The sequence below is a fragment of the Trachinotus anak genome, unplaced genomic scaffold, assembly GCF_046630095.1.
Source record: "Trachinotus anak isolate AG129_WGS33_773 ecotype Australia unplaced genomic scaffold, CSIRO_AGI_Tana_v1 ptg000011l, whole genome shotgun sequence".
Taxonomy (NCBI): Eukaryota; Metazoa; Chordata; class Actinopteri; order Carangiformes; family Carangidae; genus Trachinotus; species Trachinotus anak.
This window is the reverse complement of record NW_027273862.1, coordinates 7,267,042-7,288,179: the sequence shown is the minus strand read 5'-3', so window position 1 is coordinate 7,288,179 and position 21,138 is coordinate 7,267,042. Positions and strand designations below refer to the sequence as shown.

General features: G+C 39.3%; 1 long non-coding RNA gene across 4 annotated transcripts in view; it reads left to right on the top strand.

The window, feature by feature from the left end:
• LOC139627369 (uncharacterized) overlaps nt 1-21,138 on the top strand; it is a 120,120-nt gene that overhangs the window by 5,187 nt on the left and 93,795 nt on the right. For all 4 annotated transcript variants that reach the window (XR_011692561.1, XR_011692560.1, XR_011692559.1 and 1 more), the window contains exon 2: nt 2,591-2,724. This is a non-coding gene — a long non-coding RNA (uncharacterized lncRNA). The remainder of the gene's footprint in view (nt 1-2,590; nt 2,725-21,138) is intronic.

Genomic DNA, 21,138 nt, shown 5'->3' with positions numbered 1-21,138 from the left:
TTAAGAATTTCCAAAGCAGAAATTGCCTTTTCATAAAAAAGTTCACAGTATTTTAATTGTAGACATTAGATTTTTAGAACTAGCCCACATTAACTCATGTGCTTACCCTGTTTTTCTGCTGAACACAGAGGCACAGTCATTTATCCCAAGTGTAAGCAGTGAGTTTTCAGGGATGTTTTTGTTCTATTAATGCAATTTTTTGACCAAAGATGGACAACTTTGTAGAAATGATTTAGAACAGTTGCTTAAAGCTACAATCCCCAACACTGAAAAGCTGGTTAGTATTGAAGTGTCTTTATGAGAAGAAAGGAGAGCATGCTCTGTAATTTCAGTCCGATGGATGGCCTTCACATCAGTGCTCTCACATTAGGAGACCAATTACTGCATGGGGAGATGAAAGAGTCGTAGTAAATATGAAATAGGTGGTTCAGGGTGACATTAATAGAGTTAACCCAGGGACAGGGTGGGATCAAAGGGGCCTCAACCATATTAACCAATCTGTCTGTGTCTGCACACACAACAGCTGATCGAAGATAATGACGGTGTCATCAAAACACACTGAACACTAACACAAGTGTGTGTGTGTGTGTGTGGGCGGGCGAGCGAGCGAGCGAGCATGCCCATGTGTGAGCATGGGTGCTTGTGTTCACATTTTACTTTGACTCCTCCCAGAGGTCTGCTGCTGAGGAAATAAACATGTGTATACATTGGCTCTCCATGGGAAAGATGTCTGTTGCTACTGTCAGCTTCTTAACTGGCGAATCTGTTAAAACACCAGCTCTCAGTGCAGACGGAGCACTTGAGAGGTTTGCACTTGGCTAACCTCTGCTTTCCGTCTTTCTGGGGAGGTAGACAGGGGAGGTTGTGAGTGGATGGTCTTTAATTAGATTCATTGTAGCATAGGTTGTTTACCGTAACCCCCCTTCTGCACCTCCATGCTCCTGACAGCACCTTTGAAATATGGCACTTTTGCTTGTTGGCTTTCTTCAGCTTTGCCATCCAGATTTAAAAGCATATTGGTGTTTATGGACTGAGAGCTATAATGATCCATCATACCATGTGGACCAGGGGGCTGAGTCCTCTGCTCCACATAAATAAGCAGCAATTTGGCCATCTGCTTGGATTCTTTCTGTCTCCCTGGAGACTCCCATCTGCCTTTACATTATCAATTACAGTTCAGCCATGCTGATACGCCCCACCCCACCGCGACAGCTACAAACCCCCCACCCCACAATGTACGACCACTAATATCACTTTAACCCCCCATTCTGCAGCACACAACAGAAACCCCCGAACTTTCATCAGATGTCATTGTTATCTTGTTATATGACTTGCTGATCTTCACACACATACAATTTAGTTTGTGACAGTATTATTCAATTAAAAAAAAAACTTTTAAGAGCTAAGGAAAATCTACAAAAAGTACATTTTGTATTCCTGGCAATGGCAACAGGAGCTCACATTAAAACAACTAAAACAGCTTTTAGAGCACCACCATGTGATTTGTCATTTTCAAACTTAACAGGTAATGCTGAAAAAATACAAATTAAAGAAAAAAACCTGAATAATTAAGGGGAGAAACATAACAAATGCACTGGAATTAAGCAATTAACAATCATGTTCTGTGGCAGGTATGAAAGGCCCAGTTGACTTTGTATCAGACAGAAGAAAAGATCTGTTTGAAAGTGACTGTGAAAGATTTTTCATTGGTTTCATTGTTGGGGTATGGTTGGCAGGAGCTTCAGGCACAAAGGCGCCTCAACTGGCTGGTGTTTCAATAGGAATAGTCTTTAAAGTGACAACAGCAAAAACCATAGATACTGGTCTACAGAGATGTGGAAAAAATTGATATAGTCGGATGAGTCATCCTTCTGCGTGTGTGGTGTCCACCAAGAAAACAGCACAGGCCTAAATGCTGGACCCCTACAGTGACAGACTCTGTCACCATGTCCCCTTAGAGGGAAGGGTCATTACACCCTTATCCTGTGATGAAACAATTCTGTCCTGAGTGAGTGGTCTCTTTCAGGATGCTCCCATCCATAAGGCATGAGGAGCCACTGAATGGTTTGATGAGTATGAAAATGATGTGAATCATATGGTATGGCCTTCACAGTCACCAGATCTCAATCCAGTTAAACACATATGGGAGATTCTGGACTGATGTGTTAGAAGCACCCTCCAAGACCATCATCAAAACACCAAATAATGGAAATATCTTTTGGAAGAATGGTGTTCCTCCCTCTAGTAGCATTACAGACACTTGTATAATCAAGGCCAAGGCACATAGAAGCTGTTCTGGTGGCATGTGGTGGCCCAACACCTTACTAAGACACTTGATATTGGTTTTCCTTTAATTTGTGACCTATCGTTATGCTTAGATATTGATCTACAACTACAGGATTTTTGGCAAAGTGCAAAAGCTGTTGAGTTGTTGAACATACAAACTGCAGAATGTGTAGTCAGCAGTCTGCAGGATGGCTTGCAGCTTTACGTTGCCCCATGCACTGTTGTAGCATGTGGCAGATGTTTTCAATTATATATCTGTACTACTGTCTTTCTGATCATGAGTTCTGATTCTTTGTACTTTCAGTGTGGCACTGTGTACCTCAGATGATCCTGTGAGCCTGCTCCAAAGTGTGAATGTGAGGAGACACCAGCTTGAGAATGAGAAGCACCTTTGTTCTCCGGTTTCCAGGAAAAGCGGTGAGGTTCTCAGGGGAACAGGTATGTGTGGGAAGAGGACCCCTGTCAAGTGCATGGTGCCTCATTAATATGGAGACAGGTGCTCTTTTGATGAGTTCATAAGCAGTTCACCAGCAGCCTGGAAGTAGTGCACTTTACAAGGCTGTTCAAAGATCTTTGACATCTGAGGAGAGCCAGTGAAGCCAATAATCCTACTTTCAGAATGTGAGTCTTTCCTCTGAGATCAATCTCAGATCGAAACATCAAATGGAACTGCTGCTTTTCTCTTTTTAAACCCCCCCTCCTCCCCTAACAAAAATCACTTACTAGATGGTATTAGACAAGCTAGCAAAAGTGTCATTACCGCTGGGAAGAGGGGATGGATAGATTTCCGTCAAATTGTGGAATATTTTCCACCAATTTAAGCCTATAGTTAAGAGCACAGCATTATTGATAAGACTGTGCTCTGGGTCCAGCACTGTGCCCAAGGGCCTAGAGAGAGGCAATCCACAGAAGTGGGCTTTCATGTTCATCTATGTACAAGAACAAAGTGAGGATTAAGTCTGGGCCTTTCATCCACAAAGCGGGAGGAGTATTTTTATTTTTTAGTTTTTTACTCACCCCTAGGGAAGGGCGTGTGCTCAGCAGGAGCCATTTCTGGAGTGCCATAGCACTGTCGCCTCTGGCAGGTCTGATGATCCCACACACTGTCCTTTGCCTTGCGGAGGGGAGTGTGGGAAAATTTCTGCCACTAATAGGCATGGTGGCAGTTAGTTAGAAAACTGTAGTACCCACAAAAATTGCTTGTTGTTGGTTTACAATATATTTTATGATTCCGGTGATGCTGGAGATCATACCTGCAGGTTATAGTTTATAGAGGTAGGTATAAGTTGTGTTTCCCACTCAGAATAAACACTTGTCTTTATGCACTGACAGAAAATCAGGTCAATTATTTCTAGCCTTTCCTTTAATTTGGACAGATGTTTTATTTTGACGACAGACTGGTCAATCTGCTTGTATTGATGCTGTCATTTCTGGAGGCAAGAGTGGGTCCAAGTTAAATTGTAGATATGTTGGGAATCATGTTTCATTCGTCTTTAAGGTTTATAAGTAGATTACCTTTTGTAATTCGTTTTGTTACACCAGTCAATAAGCGTCCAATGCAAATGTGGTTCATTTGTATTTGAATTGATGTCCTGTCCCCATTAACTTATGCCTCTAATGCATTCTGGTACATTAGTAAATAGACCTGCCGGATTAATCATTAGTTCATTGGGATCATTTGCTTTCCTCGTGCTTAATCGAATCTCTGACATTGGTAATAAGGGCAGACTTCACCTGCCTCCCTGGACATTCAAAAACAAGGAAGAGTAATTCCAGGGGAGTGTCGTTGTCTTTTTTGTTTCAGTTGTGCAATATATTTTTATTATTTCAGGAAATAGTGTCTGTGATACAGCTATGAGCACTAAAACTGATCAGTAGTCTGGCATTGTTTCTCTTATGTCGCTCATGTGTGATATATGTAGTGATAAGGTTTGCTAGTTTAGTTGACATTCAGAATTCTACCTGTTCCACTCATTTCAATGCACCCTTGCTCTCCATTATCTCCCTCTCTCACATTGACCCTGATAATTAATGGCTTTTATGCCTTGAGAATAAAACCCCTAAATAGGCTCCTTGCACATTATTTATTTAGCTCTAATTAATTGAACTATACCTGTATTGAATTCAACAAAGCTCAGGTTGCTGTGTCTCCTTATACAGAACCTCTGATCCTGTGCATTGGCTGCAGTCTTCAGCCATGTTTGACAGTTTTGCATAAAGAAATCATCAATGGTTAAAAACTCATGTCTTGATTAGAGTTCTGGCTTCTTTAACCTTCGCTGGTCATTTGGCTATGGTGTCTTAAGGATTGCACTGTCTTAACATAAAACATTTGAAGCTATGGACATCTATTGCTACAGTTGTAGAGTGACAATGCATAATTGCCCTGTGGTTTAGTGCGTCTGGCCTTGCAGCAGAGACATGTCATCACCTCTGGATTCAGCACCACCAGATATGATACATGGAGTCATTGTATGGGCAATATATGCTGTGGCTTGCACTGGAATTGCTGAGAATGACTTCAGTGAGTTGTTATGAATACATTTAAGATAAAACAATGTCAGATTAACTTTTTCAAGCAGTTTGTTAGCAATAATGATTCATTTTTCACGTGAGGTATCTGTGTTTAATACATTGCAATACATCCTTAGTGGCTGTTTTGAGTTTTGAGATGTGTCTTGAATAAATAGGAGACCCATTCTGTGTGAGGGACATGACTGGGAATACCAATATGATACCTGTATCTTGTAGCCCATCCAAACAAAGAAGCCCATTGTAAATGTCCCCTTAACCCATAACCCACCCAATCAGCACTTGTGCGTTCCTTTTGTCTTCCAGCCACCCCTAAAATACATTCATCTCCTTAATGGACTTTTTTTTTCTGGTGGATAACAGAAAATAGAATATAGCAACACCAGGCCAGGAGGATCATAGATGGAGTCAGGCCACACAGGCCCTTAAAAAGCAAGATTAATAACCCAGTGCAGATGATCTCATAGTTAAGTGTTTTCTGTTGTATTTACACATCCACCCGGGCTGTCAGGCTTGCGCTCGTCTTTGAGAAATGGAACCGACACATCCTGACACTAATGCATCACTGAAAATATTTGAAATGAATGAAGCTCATGCGAGAGAGAGAGAGAGAGAGAGACATTACAAACACTCCATTTGACATTGACACAATGGCGCCTCTGCTCAATGCAAATACTGTTATTCTCCCCCATCCAACAAACCCCCCTCCCCACCCCACCCCATCCTCCTTCTGATGGAGGAGTCACAGAGGGGAAAATCTCCTGCACTCAATGCAAAGTAATGAGACATATTAATGATGTTAGACACTTAATTCAATGCATGTATAATTCATAATAATTGATTACCTTGGTTTGAGGGAGTACCTTTTGTTAGAAAAATGATCCTATTAAACCAGGTTTAATCCAAATCTAAGCTGTCAAAACGCCCACCTCTTATTGCATCTCACACTGTTAATTGTCATAAGCATTTCAGATTGATTATTCACACATCTGGGAATGAGCTCTCATTCATGATTTTCATTGTCATAAAATAGGTATGTCGTTGAAACACCTTCCCTCAAATTATTCTTTATTTTCGCATAGCTAAAGGGGAAGATTAGCAAAATGAATTTTCAAGATAAATATTTCCATACTAAGAAATTCATCTGAAATATCAACTTAATCTATTTTTCATCCTCCCCATCTGTCTCTCTCTGCCCACCCAGAATTATGTGACAGTGAGTTCTTGAAATCCATTTTCTTAGTGGGAATCCTTAATAAAGTTGCCACTGAACACCAAAATATAGCTAATCGCTGACATTTCATATAATATAATATATAGTTTACAACATAGAATGTCAAGGAAACATATGTCTACAAACTGTCACAGTCTTTTACTTTGCCACTGAGCAGCCTCCTGGAATGAAATCACATTTAATTGCTTTGCTTAAGGCTTTTTATTACAGTATTACTCTCTGTTACATTTTCAAAGCTTATCTTAATTTTGACTTGTAGAAAGAAGACGAACTTTACACAACTTTCTAATCTGCTGTGAAGCTAAATTTACATGTAGTAGAATTTGGGATACCCTTCTAATCCAACCTTTAAACAAAATATGTTTTCCCCCCTTCGCCCTGTTATTCTGCTTGCGTGCTCTTAGTGAACCATGGGAGAATTTGCTCTCCAGCCTACAGCGATGGGCATTATCTTGCAGATCTGCACTACTTTTATGTTATTTGATAATTAGTTTATCATCAAAGCTAAAGCTGCATGAGAACAAGAAATAGGAGTTTAATTCACAAAGGAACAGAGGGATGGGAAAATTGACAGCGCACGTTGCAATGTGACCTGTGCATGTCTCTGCCTCATACAGTTCAATCTGTTACAGCTCGGCAGTGTAACATGTGACTCATATAATTCTGTGTGATGTTCTGGAGTTGTTGGCCAGTTGTTTTTTCCCTGTGAACAAACCAACAAGTGTTTTTCATCACTGTATGAATCAGGTCAGCATTAGATAAATCATTATCATAAAACAACCCTGAACAGGATGAATTAGTTTGTGATTTGGGCAATTCAGGCTTGAATTAGCTATTTACAAGCATTTCCTTTGTCTTTATATGATACTTGATACCACTCATGACTTTGTGAGGGCAGGAATTATCCACAAGAATCCACAGCAATAACCTGCTATTACAATCAGAAGAGCATTTGCTTTAATTTGCCTACATGCTAACGTCTGTTACACAAGCAATTTATGTGTTTGATATGCAAATAAGCATAATGTTATCATTTTCATTTCAAAGGCCCAGTCATGAATTGTAATGGATTCATGAGTCCATGACTCAGTGGCTAACAGTTTGCATGTTCCTCTCTAGTTTGTGTGAGTTTCCCCCAGTTGCTCCTGTTTACTCTGACAGTCCAAAGACTTGTACATTAGGTAAACTGGTTTTGTGTTTGTCCTGACCATGTGATAAGTAGGCGACCTGTAAAAGGGGGTTCTATTTCTTTCTTACCTGCATCCCGCACCCCAGGAAATGTTACAGTGTCACTGTCAACGAGAGTAGCATGGGTTGAGTTGAGGTGTATAACAGGTTAGAGGTGGAGCAAAGGTGGATGAGTGGGTGGATTGTTGAACAGCTTTAAAAATGTGACCTCTTTTCAATTTTCCTTCAATAATAACTTAAGTCAAGAAAGGTTTTATCTGACTTCAAGGGTAGATGACAGAAAATTGATTTCTTAATCAAACGTGTTTGAGTGAAGGTGCAGCAGGTGTTTAGTGTTCATCAGACTGTATTGTTGTGAAATCACTGGTTGGATCCTGACCTCTGAGCAGTGTTTTATGAACATACAATGTCTGAAATTACAGGGTTTGGGGCAGATGCATGGGGATGAAAAGTAATAGCTGCTCATCTGTAGACATAAATGAAATCATATACTCAACCTACACAACAGCAACTACATATCTTACTCAATAGCACACGATTTCAGTCAATAGTGGTTTTTATGTTCCCTGATGTTGGCAGTCTTTTGTATGAATACAAAATGCAATGACCTCATGCAATTCAAATGAATGTATTGTCTTCACATGATAAAGATTTCCCTACAAAGTACTTCCGTCATGAAATCTATGCTGGTGACAGTGATGCTTTCAGCTCAAAGGACTATTATGGGCCTCTGCAAAGCATTGTTGCATAGCATCCTAACCAAGCAGGGGATTTTGATAAATAAGAATTGAATTTAGTTCCAGCTGTGACATGTTGATTGATCAAAAACCTCATGGCTAAGGCCTCCCTCCTCTCCCATCTTATTTATCCTTTGTCAAATGGTTTCAAAATCAATACTAGCCTTGTACACAACCTTTTCTGCTGCGGGCACTCAGGGCGGGGGGTGGAGGGGTCGGTGTGTGGAGAAAAACACCTGCTCTCTTGGTGATTGTTACTAATTTTTGCTGTCAAACATTTGAACACAGAATAATTATTTGCTGTGTGGTTTCAGGGCACAACAGATTATTGTACAATCCATTTAGATAACTTCTGTGAGGGTTTGGAAAATGAAATTGCCTCAAACCACACTAGTCAAGCTGGGAAGGTGATCTATCAGACACTGGAAGGAATAACTCAGCTTAAAGATCCCATAGTCTTGGTTGGGCTGGATTCCACATGTTAGTATAAAGGAAGCAAGCCCCTTGTAACACTGCAGATGAGGCTAAGGTGGCATTCACATGGGACATTTTGAATTTGTCACACTCTGAAAAGCTTTTGACATCTGTATAAATTCAAATGGCTGTGAGGTCTGTCACTGGTTGATGTCTCACTTATCTGAACACTTTCTTTTTGAAGGTGTGGACTGCAGTCATTTTAGTCAATGCGTGACACATGTCGATGAGAATTGCTTATTATTTCTCTATCATCATAACTCACACATTTTTCTGAATAAATGTCTGTCCATTGAGCTCTTTCTAAACAGAAACATTGTTTGCTGAAGTACAATAAGCAGCAGAGATTAAGGTATGGAAGGCTATGTCCATAGTAGTGGTACATACTGTAATAGAAAATGTAATGAAGAAATAGTGCAATACCACAATGATATAGTTTGTGTTTTACTTTTTGTAACCATTTAATGAGTCCTGACCAGAAAAGTGTAGCCTGCAACAATCCTGGAATGGTTTGTCTTTTAAAACAAATGGAAACCTGTGGCCCAAGGAATTTGTAATGAAAATGAAGTTCAAACAATAAATATGGACAAACAGACCTCATCAGTCTGGCTGCCTTTTTTTTAAACAGGCTAAGATTACAGACGTTTGGCTGATATATCCCAAATTTCACCTCTAGGGAAGATCTCACTTTGAACACATCAGGTGAGAGAGCGAGTGTGTGTGTGTGTGTGTGTGTGTGTGTGTGTGTGTGTGTGTGTGTGTGTGTGTGTGTGTGTGTGTGTTAGACAAAGTGTGAGAAGCATTAGCATATGTTTTAAGATTTTGCTCCCTCTGGCAGTATTCTCTGTAGCATTTGCTACCTTTATTTTATTTTCTCACTTTTAGAATGAGCATGTTTGTAATTGCAAAGAAGAGAAGAAAACTGGTAATACTTCTTAACGAGATGTTAATTTCAGAATTGTTGAGGAGTTTTACATACGGTATGTGTGTGTAGGTTTAACGCTCCTTTAGATTGTGTGAAAACAGTCTCGTCAATCTGTGTCAGACTGTATGATATCAGTTTGAGCCATGCAATGAATGCCTGGTGAATTGTAGCGCCACAACATAAGTAGGATAAAGTATATGAGAACTGTCATACACCTGTACTACTCTTGTGTATTGAAGATGCAGATCCACAAGCTTTTCCTCTTTGCCAGAGTCACACAAACTTGTTTTTTTCCTTTTACCTTGATTCTTTAGATGCACACTAGAGTGTTTTTTCTTTTCCCTAATCTTGATTCAAAAATGAGTGCAAATGAGTGCGTTGGCCAGTGTATTCTGCATCATTTCATCTCATATTGTGATGAGTTGGTTTGTAGATGTGGCTCATAGTAGCTACATGTGAGAACTTGGTCATAAATTTCATGACAATATCTGACTATCTGTCTTCAGTCCCCAAAGCTCCAAATTTACCATTGGTGGATGTGTCTCACAGTGAGATCCAGGGCCACTGATTTGGACTGATGACCAAGTTTCTTTCACAACTGTCAGCTTACATCTCTGACAACTCAAAATCACAGTGTAAAGGGATTTTATATCTTTTATTCATATTTTCATCTGGCATATAAAACAACTGCTGTATTTGTGAGTATTAAGCCATTGTTAATAACAATATAGTCATAGCATCTTAATATGTTGGTGATATAGTGGTGGCCATGTACCTGTCAGTTTTTCTGCCCCTTTGTGGCAAAAAATTATTTAAACTGAAAGCACTGGATGGCAAACATGGCATCCTTAGTGCTGTAAAAAAGCTGCTCACCCATTATATACGCCAAACAGTCTGATTCATATACACTCTTTCTCTTGCTCTATCTGGTTCACTGCATGCACACAAGTATGACTGACAAATATACGTTGATACAGCTCTATGTGGCTTTTAACAATATATTTGACCCATTAACTATGCATTTGACATTACTTTTTATTCCATTTTATGCTTAGGATTGTTTGTCATTGTTTTAGAGCTATTCTTTTTGTAACAGATGTGTATAGCATAACAAAGTATATTTGCTAGGAGATGAGAGATAATACTGTATGCCTGAAAGTCATCATGTTGCGTGAGTCCATACATGTAAGAGCCTCTTTAACATTGACAGGATGAGGTCTGTATCTTGTTTTATATTCTTCTTCTTTTGTTTATTTTACTGTCATCTGTGCTGCCTCTATGTAAAAACAAAGAAGAGAGCCTCTTTTGAGTAAGTGTCCCTCTGCCAGGCCTGATATGTAACTGACCCTAGTGTTTATAAAAAGACATGGACATTTATGAGCCATTTACAAGACACTTGAATCAAGTGGAATGACTTGTCTCAAATTTTAATGAGTTTATTGAAATTAAAGTTGAAGCCACTCCATGATATTGCCATTAACCTGTCTTTGGCTGGATCTGCAGCTGTAACCCAAGCACAGATTGTACATTTTCCCATTGACTCCCCCCTAGGCTGTGGCTACAGATAACTAAGGGAGTGTTTATCAGTCAGGGGTGACTGTGCCCTCGAGCCAGCCCCAGTACTGAGACAAGAGACACATCATAACATTGTCTGTCAAATGATTTGTGGCGTGCTTGGTGTATAAAGGCTTTTAAAGGCATTCTCAATCCATTTTTTTGAGCTAATGGAAACTTGGACAGCTTCATCCTCCTTAAACAGTAGGTTAAAGAAATGTAACAGATGTACTTTGTGTAATAGTTTGTTCAGGTGTAGTGGAACCTAGTTACTCAGAGAAACGGATGTAAATTGTAGGTTAACGGTTGGAGTCTCTGTGTGACACTTATGGTAGGATGAGTTCCTGGTTTCTTGCTGTCGAAATTTAACATAGAGGGAGAGGAGGCTCTAAACCCAGTTATTTAGACAGCTGGGGGACATTTTATTTGCTCTGAAATGTCAGTCGTCTGTAACCATTAGTGAGGAAGCTCCAGGAAGTGGCTCTCTGTATGCTTCACAATTAGTCAGGATGGAGGGCAGGCCGAGCCAAACCTTGTTCCGCCTCGGTCAACTCACGTAATTATTATTGTTTTAGAAATCCATTACAGTCCAGATGATGGAGCTGAAGAGTTTGTTTGAGAAGGCCTGAGTTTTGGTAGGGGTTTGTGCAGCTGCTCTGGCACACTGGCAAAGACACTGAGGGGTTAGGTACTTTGAGATTTGTTATTAGTTACATGCTGAACATTGACTGAATATAATTTGGAAATGTTTTCATTTGGAAAGGCATAAATTTGTTGAAATAGCTCAATTCATGAGGTGGAAAACAAAAAGACTGGTGATTTTTATGACTTCTGGAAATGTTCTGAATTTCAGAATTTAATTTGCAATAGTGTTTTTCTTACTCCTATAACTTAAGCAGTTTTTGAATGCAAAGGATTCGGCCAATAGTAGTGATAAGGTTCAAGAGATGCACATTCATATCCGTACCTAACATACAGTATCTAAAACAATAAAGTACTATAAACAATAAAGCTCTCCACTTTGATGTGCAACATAGCTACAGTGGTCAGTGCATTTGTTAACCACAATCATATTTTGAGGAAATCATCTGCAAAAATATTTGTATCTCTTCAAAATACCTTCCTAAAATTCACTGCTGTATATTTCCAGACAAAACATGTCATTGCAGAAAAAGATAAACTCTTGATCAGGCTAAAGTAGGTTTTGCTAAGAGACTAAAACCAAGAAGAAATTCTTTGTTCAATTAGTGGAGTTGATTATTCATTTGAAAGCCATTGATTATAGTGGATGTGCTGTCAGCATCCTCATTATTCCCTTTGGAGGATAAGAGTGCTTTGTCAAGATGCACGATGAGTCGATGATGTGTACCTCTTAGCAGTATGACGTCTTCATCCATCATGGAAATTTTGGATCTCTCAATCGCCAGGCCCTCAGCTCTCAATCATAGCTCCCTCAGCCGCTGACAGGCAGCCACTGTAACATGCAGGGGGAGCCACAGATGAGCTCTCCATTAATGAAAAAATAACATATCACACAATACAAATGGGTGCGAAGAAGTGAGAGCACTTCAGAAATGCCCAGATAATTAGACTGTCCGGCAGCAGATTGATGGATGCACTATAATTACCTTTGTGTTATTATTTCAGGGCCAGACAAAAAGGAAAAGCTGGTTTCCCTGCTTTCAGCTGCACTGATTCATTAATCTCATTAATGTGTGGAATTAATATCATTTTATCAGACATTCCAGAGCTGCTGGTGGTGTGTGTGGCTAGAGCCATGATTCAGAACTGTCAGACAGAGGAGAAGCATCAATCTAACTCAACACACTGTCAGCTCATCTGCCTTCCAGTCACGAGATGGGTGAAAAGTGTACACAACAAATATGAGCCTGTGTTTCCTTTTAGTACTCTTAAAGTAAAGTGCCACTTTTTTCTTCAGTTTTTTCAAAAAGCAGTAATGTAGGCCAGTGGTGGTCCTTGGTAGTACCAGTAATTTTCTAAAAAAGAATTTATAGTAAAATGTTAATAATAATTTACCTGGCAGGCAAAATTGAACCATTATAATAGTAAAACCTTCATGTAAATATTGTATGTGGAATAATTAGGAATTCAGGCTTATGTTGCCTGCCAGTCCTGTAGATTTTTCTTTTTCTTCTTTTTACTTCATTTTTTTCTCAAATGCATTTTGGGAAATGGAGAATGAAAGGGGAGAATAGATTCTTTAGATCTAATACCTCAATTATCATACTATTACAGAGTTATGCTCCTTTTGCATGTAACATCTTTCCCTGTGGAATGTGTGGCACTAATATGTAGATTTTCTGTTTCACTATATCTTGATGTTATGCTCTAAACCTAATACTAAATAACCACATTGGCTAATTAAACAGCTGTTGTACAATAAAGAATATCTGATTCTAATAATAACAAATTAATTATAGATTATGTGGTAGCTTTTACAGTACAGTACAGTTTGGGCAGATTTCCCGAAACAAAACTCATTTTGAGGGTACAGTTTGTAAAGGAGAAAACTCTGCCATTGCTTTTGAGAGTGTTTACTCAATCTCTGAAAAGCAAATGATAATGTCAGGACAACAGAAACCATTCTGAAGAGCATTCACTTTAAACCTGGAGAAAAAAAAATTTGCCTCTTGGGTGCAGCAGAAAGTTGTTAAACACACTGACATATCATCACCTTATAAGTTGATATGGCTAATAGACATGGAGGAACATAATCATGAATTTGGAGTTGTGTGTATTTTCTCCTAGTTACCTAAAGTCCAATATTAACTCCTCTTTTAGCTCTGTTTTTGGTCTGTGGTTATTTTGTAGCTAAAGGCTCCACTACTGTAGGTCCACCAGCTGCTTGCTAACTATGTCTAGTTGCTGTTTTGTGCTGTGAAGGTAGTGCACAGTGGAAAAATGCTGCCTAACAGCAGCTGAAAACAACACTATGAGAATAGTGGGAGTGAACAAAAAACGTAAATTTGTAAACTGCAATAGCTAAACAATGAGCTGAAACTTGTAAAAGCTCTGTAACACCACTTTTTTTCTTTTTTTTTTCTTCAGAGCCCTAATATGCTTTGAAATAAAGGCATATTCTTCTTTTTCTACAAATATTTAGACTGTATTCTGTTCTTTGCTTTTGGCCAGTTTATGACTGTATTTAAACTTAAATGAAATGGTAGGCACCTGAGCTAAATTTAAAGTGTCTAAGGAAAGGGTCTGAATACTTAGGCAATATGATATTTTAGTTTTTTCTTTTTTCAAAAATTATATTTTCACTTTGCCATTATAGGTTATTGAGTGTAGATTAATGATGGGATTTTAACACAAGGCCGTAACATAATAAAATATAAAAATTATATGTTTTGAGGATTACATACTGTAAATGTTATGTGTTCAATGAAATTTACTTCATTTGACCAAGCAAAAGCTTCAGTCTGTCAGATCTGCTCACAGGTCCCCTCTATTGTAACAGTATCATAGAATAACATTTCAAGCCGTAGACCTCAACATCATATCCCATCACCCTGCAGGTGGTTCAGTTTGTCGATGGGAGGAAATGGCATCTTTACACCCAATTTGAGGTGAAGTGACTCAGAGTTTACATGTAGGATATCCCGTGACCCTGGAGTAATGACTTCCAGACTGCAGGTGGTCCTACTCTTGTGTGGCAGTGATAGGACTCCATAAACAGACTTAATCACATTCCTCCAGCAGTCTTTGTATCTCTCTCTCTCTCTCTCTCTCTCTCTCTCTCTCTCTCTCTCTCTCTCTCTCTCTCTCTCTCTCTCTCTCTCTCTCTCTCTCTCCATTTTGTTTTTTTCTACATCTATGACACCCTATGTTTTTTTTTTTCCACTCTCTGTGGCAGAGTCAGTATGTGAAATTGAAAGTACCTTTTTCAATAACGTACCTACCTGCACACACACTTTTCCCTGTGCTCATACCTGAATGCCCATTTCTTTGCCCAACATATGTGTGGTGGTCACTTCAGCAAATGCATACACTTAATTTTTTTGTGGCATGTGTCTCCCACACTGAGACATGTGTAGGACTGTAAATCTGCTCCTTCATGTGTGTGCCACGTGAAGAAAGTTTAGTGGGCTGCCGGGGGGTTGTGGTAAGCCTGACCCAGTCTTTCAGAAGGAAATCATGGTAAGCAGCATGAGCCGTCACAGAAAACAGCTGTTCACGCATCCTTTCTCTTTTTAATGACACTTCTGTGGCATCACATAGGTCCTCTGGGATTGGAATACAACAGCCACTCCTCTCCAAGTACAAACGCGGTTTGTGTTTAATTGTTTTCAGATTTTTTTTTTCCTTTCCCCCACCCATTGAAGCCTTTTCCAGCCCTTAATAACAGAGTGGTTTTGGAGGGCTAAGTCGGAGTCAAAACTCCATTAACAGAAGTGGTTCTTCCAGGCCTGTGCTGATTCCAGCAGGCAGCATGTTACCCAAATGGAAGATCCTTGTGGATAACAATATAATACTCACCAAGACGGACTGATATGTGCATTTTTAAATTCTAGGGCAGGCTTCCTGAGCACAAATATCTCAGCTGTTTTTCAGGAACACCACAATCCTTCAGCATGCATCCATACATTCACATACCTTGGACTTTTCAATACAACCACATCATTAGCTATTACACTAACAAAAAACAAAACAAAACAATAACAAAATGCTAACACCTCTGGAATGCTGTTATAAAAAAATGAAACATTAGAAACATAACACTGTCAGAATTTGTGGGAAGACTAGAAGCAACTAGTGGATACAGTAGTACATCCTGGCATATCAACCGATAAGTTAAACAAAATATCAGTACGAAAACGAAACTATGGTATTTTATTTTAAGTTGCACAGTTCTGTCCTCATTCATTCACTTTAATACAGGGGCAGTGTGAACTTTAATCACAACAGGCCAAGCCACAATCAGTGAGCAGCCCATTGCAAATGGTCTGTGTTTAAATCTTGACTGCAAGTACAGATAAAGATTTTAAAAGAGGTCGGTCCTACTCTGTGCTTGACACTGGTTCCAAAAAAATCTCAATAGAGACAAATGGACAACAAGAAAACTTATTAAATAGCCACTTATCATTAAAGCTGATGGTGGGTGTAATTCACATGTCTTTCCATGTACGGTACCCTTCGTGTCACACTTGTTTTTGTTATGCAAAGCCACTAATAAAAACACAAACAAAAAAAAGCTGATGGTGGGGCTTTCTAAAATAGTCAACAGAATTGCCTGCAACAGTGAAAAATATCAAAATATTTCATACTCTCCTGTATGTTATTAATGAGAAGCTCACCAATATGGCTCTCACATTTTGTGCCTTACTAATGTGATTATTAACCAGGATCTATTTTAACCTATAAAGGTTATAAATGATTAAGTGACCCCATAATATATGTACATACACACACACACACACACACATGCCACACATACACATATTTGTCTTCACTACTGTATGTAGGCTACAAACAATAAGTCCAAGCTAACAGATCACAGTTCTTGAGGTCTCTGTGTTATCTGCCAAATTCATATAATACCAAAATACGGTTACATTTTTAAGGAGGTTATAAACAGCTCTTCCAGTATCTTCAGCAAAGCACTAGATTATATAATTCCTACATAAACAAATAGAACAAAAGGAGAAAACCACTCTTCATTGTGAAGTCTAAAAAGTCACTCTAAACATCCTTAATTTGAGCAGGGACTGAAATGATATCATCCTACAGATATTAAGGAGTGAAGAGTAACTGCTGTCCGGACAGCAGAGCGTCTTGTCCCAGTTTGGGATGTTGTTGATGTAGGGGAGTTGAGCTGTTGAGGCATGCCTGAGAGAGATTATCATTGGTTGGGGGTGGTGTGGGCAGTAGGAGCCCATGAAACCTGCCATCCAGGCCCTAATTGGAGGTCATTAATCATGTGAGGCTGTCTGCAGTGAACAGCCCTGTGTTTCCTTTTGCTGTTTGGGCATCATGTAGTGGTCTCCTGTATAGACGCATGCTCCAAGTCATGCTGGGAACAGTTTGCTCATGCTCACTTTTTTATAGGTTACAGCTAATCAGAGTCGAGCAGTATCATAAGCTGCACTGGTGCCATTTATAAGAGCAAAGTAGTAGTAGTAGTAGTAGTAGTAGTAGTAGTAGTAGTAGTAGAGTTGGCAGACAGATTTGAATGTTTTGTTTACACAAAACAAATTAAACTTTAGTTGTTGACAATCACCAAATAAAAAGACCAGCCCTTCATGCCATAGTTATATGAATACATTTATTTTATTATTTTTGACATGGACTTGAATGTGTAATAGGGTCCCGTGTTATTTATAGTGATCAATCCACTACTTGGAGGGTATTGTCCAAAAAATGATGAGCTTTTAAGATTAGGATTTCTTTGGCCTTCTTGATAATTTGTGGAAAAGACATCATCTTCAGGGTTAGAGTTATGACAACTCCTTGTCCAGTAATGATGTATACCTCAACAGCTGTAAACAGCTCGTTCATGTCAGCAAGAAATGGAGCTCTCACAGCTGCATCTGTGCCAAGTGCACTGCCGTATTTCACATTGTGAAATTTGTTGGTCATTGCAACACTGCCCTCCCACTTTACTAATTTGTCTTTTGTCTATAACGTAAAATTATTCCAACTCACCAATGGGAGTTTTAACTCACTGATATGAATTAGGAGTAGGAGTATATCTGAAAGCTGGAAATCATGACCCCCTTCCAGCAGCTATTGATTCCAGTAGCAGAAAATCCATAGTAGCTGATTTGTGAACCATTAAGTTTTGAACCCAAAGCTCATAATGTTCATATTCACAGCTTTACTTTGTGCTGATGAGGATGAGGGTGGGATAAAGAGGCAGGGGGTTAGGGCATTAGATGCTGAGGGGTTAGAGCCAAGCTGTTGGAGAATGAGGGAAAAGCGTTGGAGGGATGGAAGATCATTAAACAAATCAATTGAACTCTATCTGGAAGATTGCCCACATATGCAATAAAACAATGAGAGAAGTGCACAAGGGAAACCATTCGTTATTATCATATTTACAAGTCTGTTCTAATTTATCTTTTAATTTATTGACCCAATGCAAAACAGTAAAGGCAGGAGTTCTTACCATCCCTCAGCTATAGTCCCCAATTTACACAGAAAATAAAACACTGTCAGCACTCAGTTAAATTGTAGCAGTCATTTTGTAGAGAAATAACTTCTTGTGCACTCTTCATAACACAAGAAAATTTAGGATATTTACTGTTTGGAAACAGAGCTCCAGTGTATTTTCAGAAATCTCTAAGTTATATAACACGTATTGTTGCATTCTCGTGCTTATCTAATTTTTTATTGCACTGTGGAGTAAAAATGTGTTGTCATTTCACCCCTGTAGAATGTGGAAACATTATGGTTTTGAAAAAGCAGCTCTGTTCATACTGTACTCAAGACCAGTGTATTCCATATAGCTGCATAACTCGTGCCTTGTTCCCTCTCCCTCTGGTCAGCCAGAGGTCACTTCACTCAGCTGCCTCACTGATGCTTTTTTTGCTGTCTGTATTCAATTGCCATCAAACTGTGAAAATGAAAGATTTTCATAGGTACATAACAAGCTTTTAGTTCTCCAGTATCCTCAACACTAAGCAGCTCTCATGCAAGCTGAACATGACCCAACGACAAAATTCTTAAGTGAAATGAAATGATAATTAGCCATTTCTAAAATAAGGAACCACTACGGCTGAGGTGTCAAAAAAGTCATGAGGAGACATTAATCACAGCCCACATCACACATTCTCAGGTACACATATGCCCCTCTCTCGACCGTCACTGTAACACCATGTGCATGTACAAACTGTGGCAAGCCTCTAGGGAAACACTAATGTGTTTTTCATACACATTTTGATTTCATCTCACTGCGAGCCGCAAATGAAAATTCCATCTGACTCACAGAAACCCATTGAGATCGGCTGGATGTCGTCCATCTGTCCGCAGTAATTGAGCAAGTCTTTTGGCGGGGGGGGCTCCAACCGTGGTCACGCAACAGTTGAGCCATTTACTGCACAGGTACCTTTTAGAAAGCCAACTCTGTTCTGAAGCCAGAAGTATATTGTTAAACTAACTATGCTTAACCTCTTATTTTCATTACTTTGAGTTATTGTTAGATGCATTTTCAGTTGGTCACATAGTCAGATGAAAGATAAAAATCTGTTTAAATTGTATTGTAAGCCAAGTAAAAACACTAGTACTAGTAAAAATAATCAGTTTGGATTTACAGTGATTTTAAAAGTGTCTGTGCTTCTCTCAACAAAGACAGAGTGATAAGGTCACATTGAGTGTCAGTTTCAATGTGATTCAAAAAAAAAAAAAAAAAAAGCTGAAATGATACTATAACTACGTTTTCATTGTGGTGATCTGTACTGGTAATCTTACAGCTGATGGATGGAAATCTACAGCAACTCCTTTTACCGATACTGGCATGTTTTTCTGACAATTGCACATTGCGAACAATAAAGTCAAACTCTAAATTGTCAAATGCGTTTGTCTACTACAAATGCATCCTATCTATGTTGGTTGAAACTTGTATCAAAAAGGAGTCAGGACAGAAAGGAAGAACCGGTCCAAAGTGTGGTGTCATTTTACAAAGAAAGGTGAAGACAGTGCAGCGATTCCCATCATAGGCTTTACTTGGGCGGCTGGCTAAAGTAGATTAAGACCCACCCAGGTAGATAGAATTACTCTGTTTCAACATAGGTAAATCTTACATTAGAACGCCTTATATCACACTTTTCAAACTGACTATTTTTTGGCCTTACACCTGTCTGAGTTGCATACGCCACAGCAGCTGAATGGGGACTAGAGGTTTCTTGGCACACAGCTGCCGAGCTAGTGCCCACTGATGGCCTGCATGTGAGGCATTTAGGGCCAGTTTATAAATTATAGCTACCTTCTTCCCCTCTAAACTGCATCTCTGCATGCACAGGTGAGCCACCCACCCAACCTTAACGTGTAGGAAAAACTGCATTGCTAGTTGTAATGTCTGTAAACTGGTAATTTCAAGCAAGGATGGAAACACTGCAATATGCTGAAACGTCTTTCTATGCAACATGGGCTTAAATGTAAGGAATGCCATGTATTTCACTCTAGTGCCACTCCTTCCCAACCAATGTTATAATAACATTAGTGCCACACAGACAGGCTCAACAGATTTTTTCCTTGACTAAGAAAACCTATATAAAAATGCTGTACAAAAATTCTCTTGTTTCATCCATTTGAGATGACGACAGGCAGACTGTTGCTACAGCTATCTCAGAGACACTGACACTTAAAGCCTGTGTAGGCACACTTTTTAACACACAGGAAAAAAGCCTCAACTGGAGCAGCTCACACCTAAAAAGAACGCCATGTCCCTTGTTAGGGCAAATTTTGACTTAAGTGAAGATGATACCGAACTAAAAGAAATCAAATGCAAACACTGCGGCCAGTTTATTTAATCACTTGGAACACAATCACATTGTCCAATGTGAAGAGTGTATGGCTCAGAAAAAGAGAGAGACCATAACAACAAAGTAATTGTTCATTAATTGTAATCGAGGTAAATTGAAGTCATATTGCCCAGCCCTCCCACCTAGCACCACTAATTTATCTGACACCATGGTCTATGGCTGGATGAATCAAGAAAAGAGGTTGAAAAAAAACTATACTGACGATGATATGATCTACTTGTGTTCAATACTGGCATAAAAATTTGCTTCACTTTTACAAAGAGAAATAGCAAGCGTTAGACTGCCAAGAAAACATTCTACTTCAGTCACAAGTCATATTAATACACACTGCTGGAGTCCAAACATACAATTGGAAACATCCCTTCAGAAATCTTGAGAAGCAGCCTGATCTGCAGGATATATTTTCCCAGCTCCTTCCAAGATGTGTTGAGTGGCGTCCTAATCAAAAATCAATGTGCCCACTTGAGTAGGCCCACAAGGCTTCTGTAGCGGGTTATGTAATCTGATAATATCAATCATAACTGTGTTAGAAGCAATCCATCTGACTTTCACAGGACTGGGGTCAGTGAGTAGGGGGGAGACAGGGTGAGGGAGACTTGGCCTTCCATGCCATCAATTACCACTTATTATGGTGGGGCTTACTCTGCCAGAGAGCTGTGTAGCCCCCCCTACCATAAATAATATTAACAGGACCAGGCTCATCAA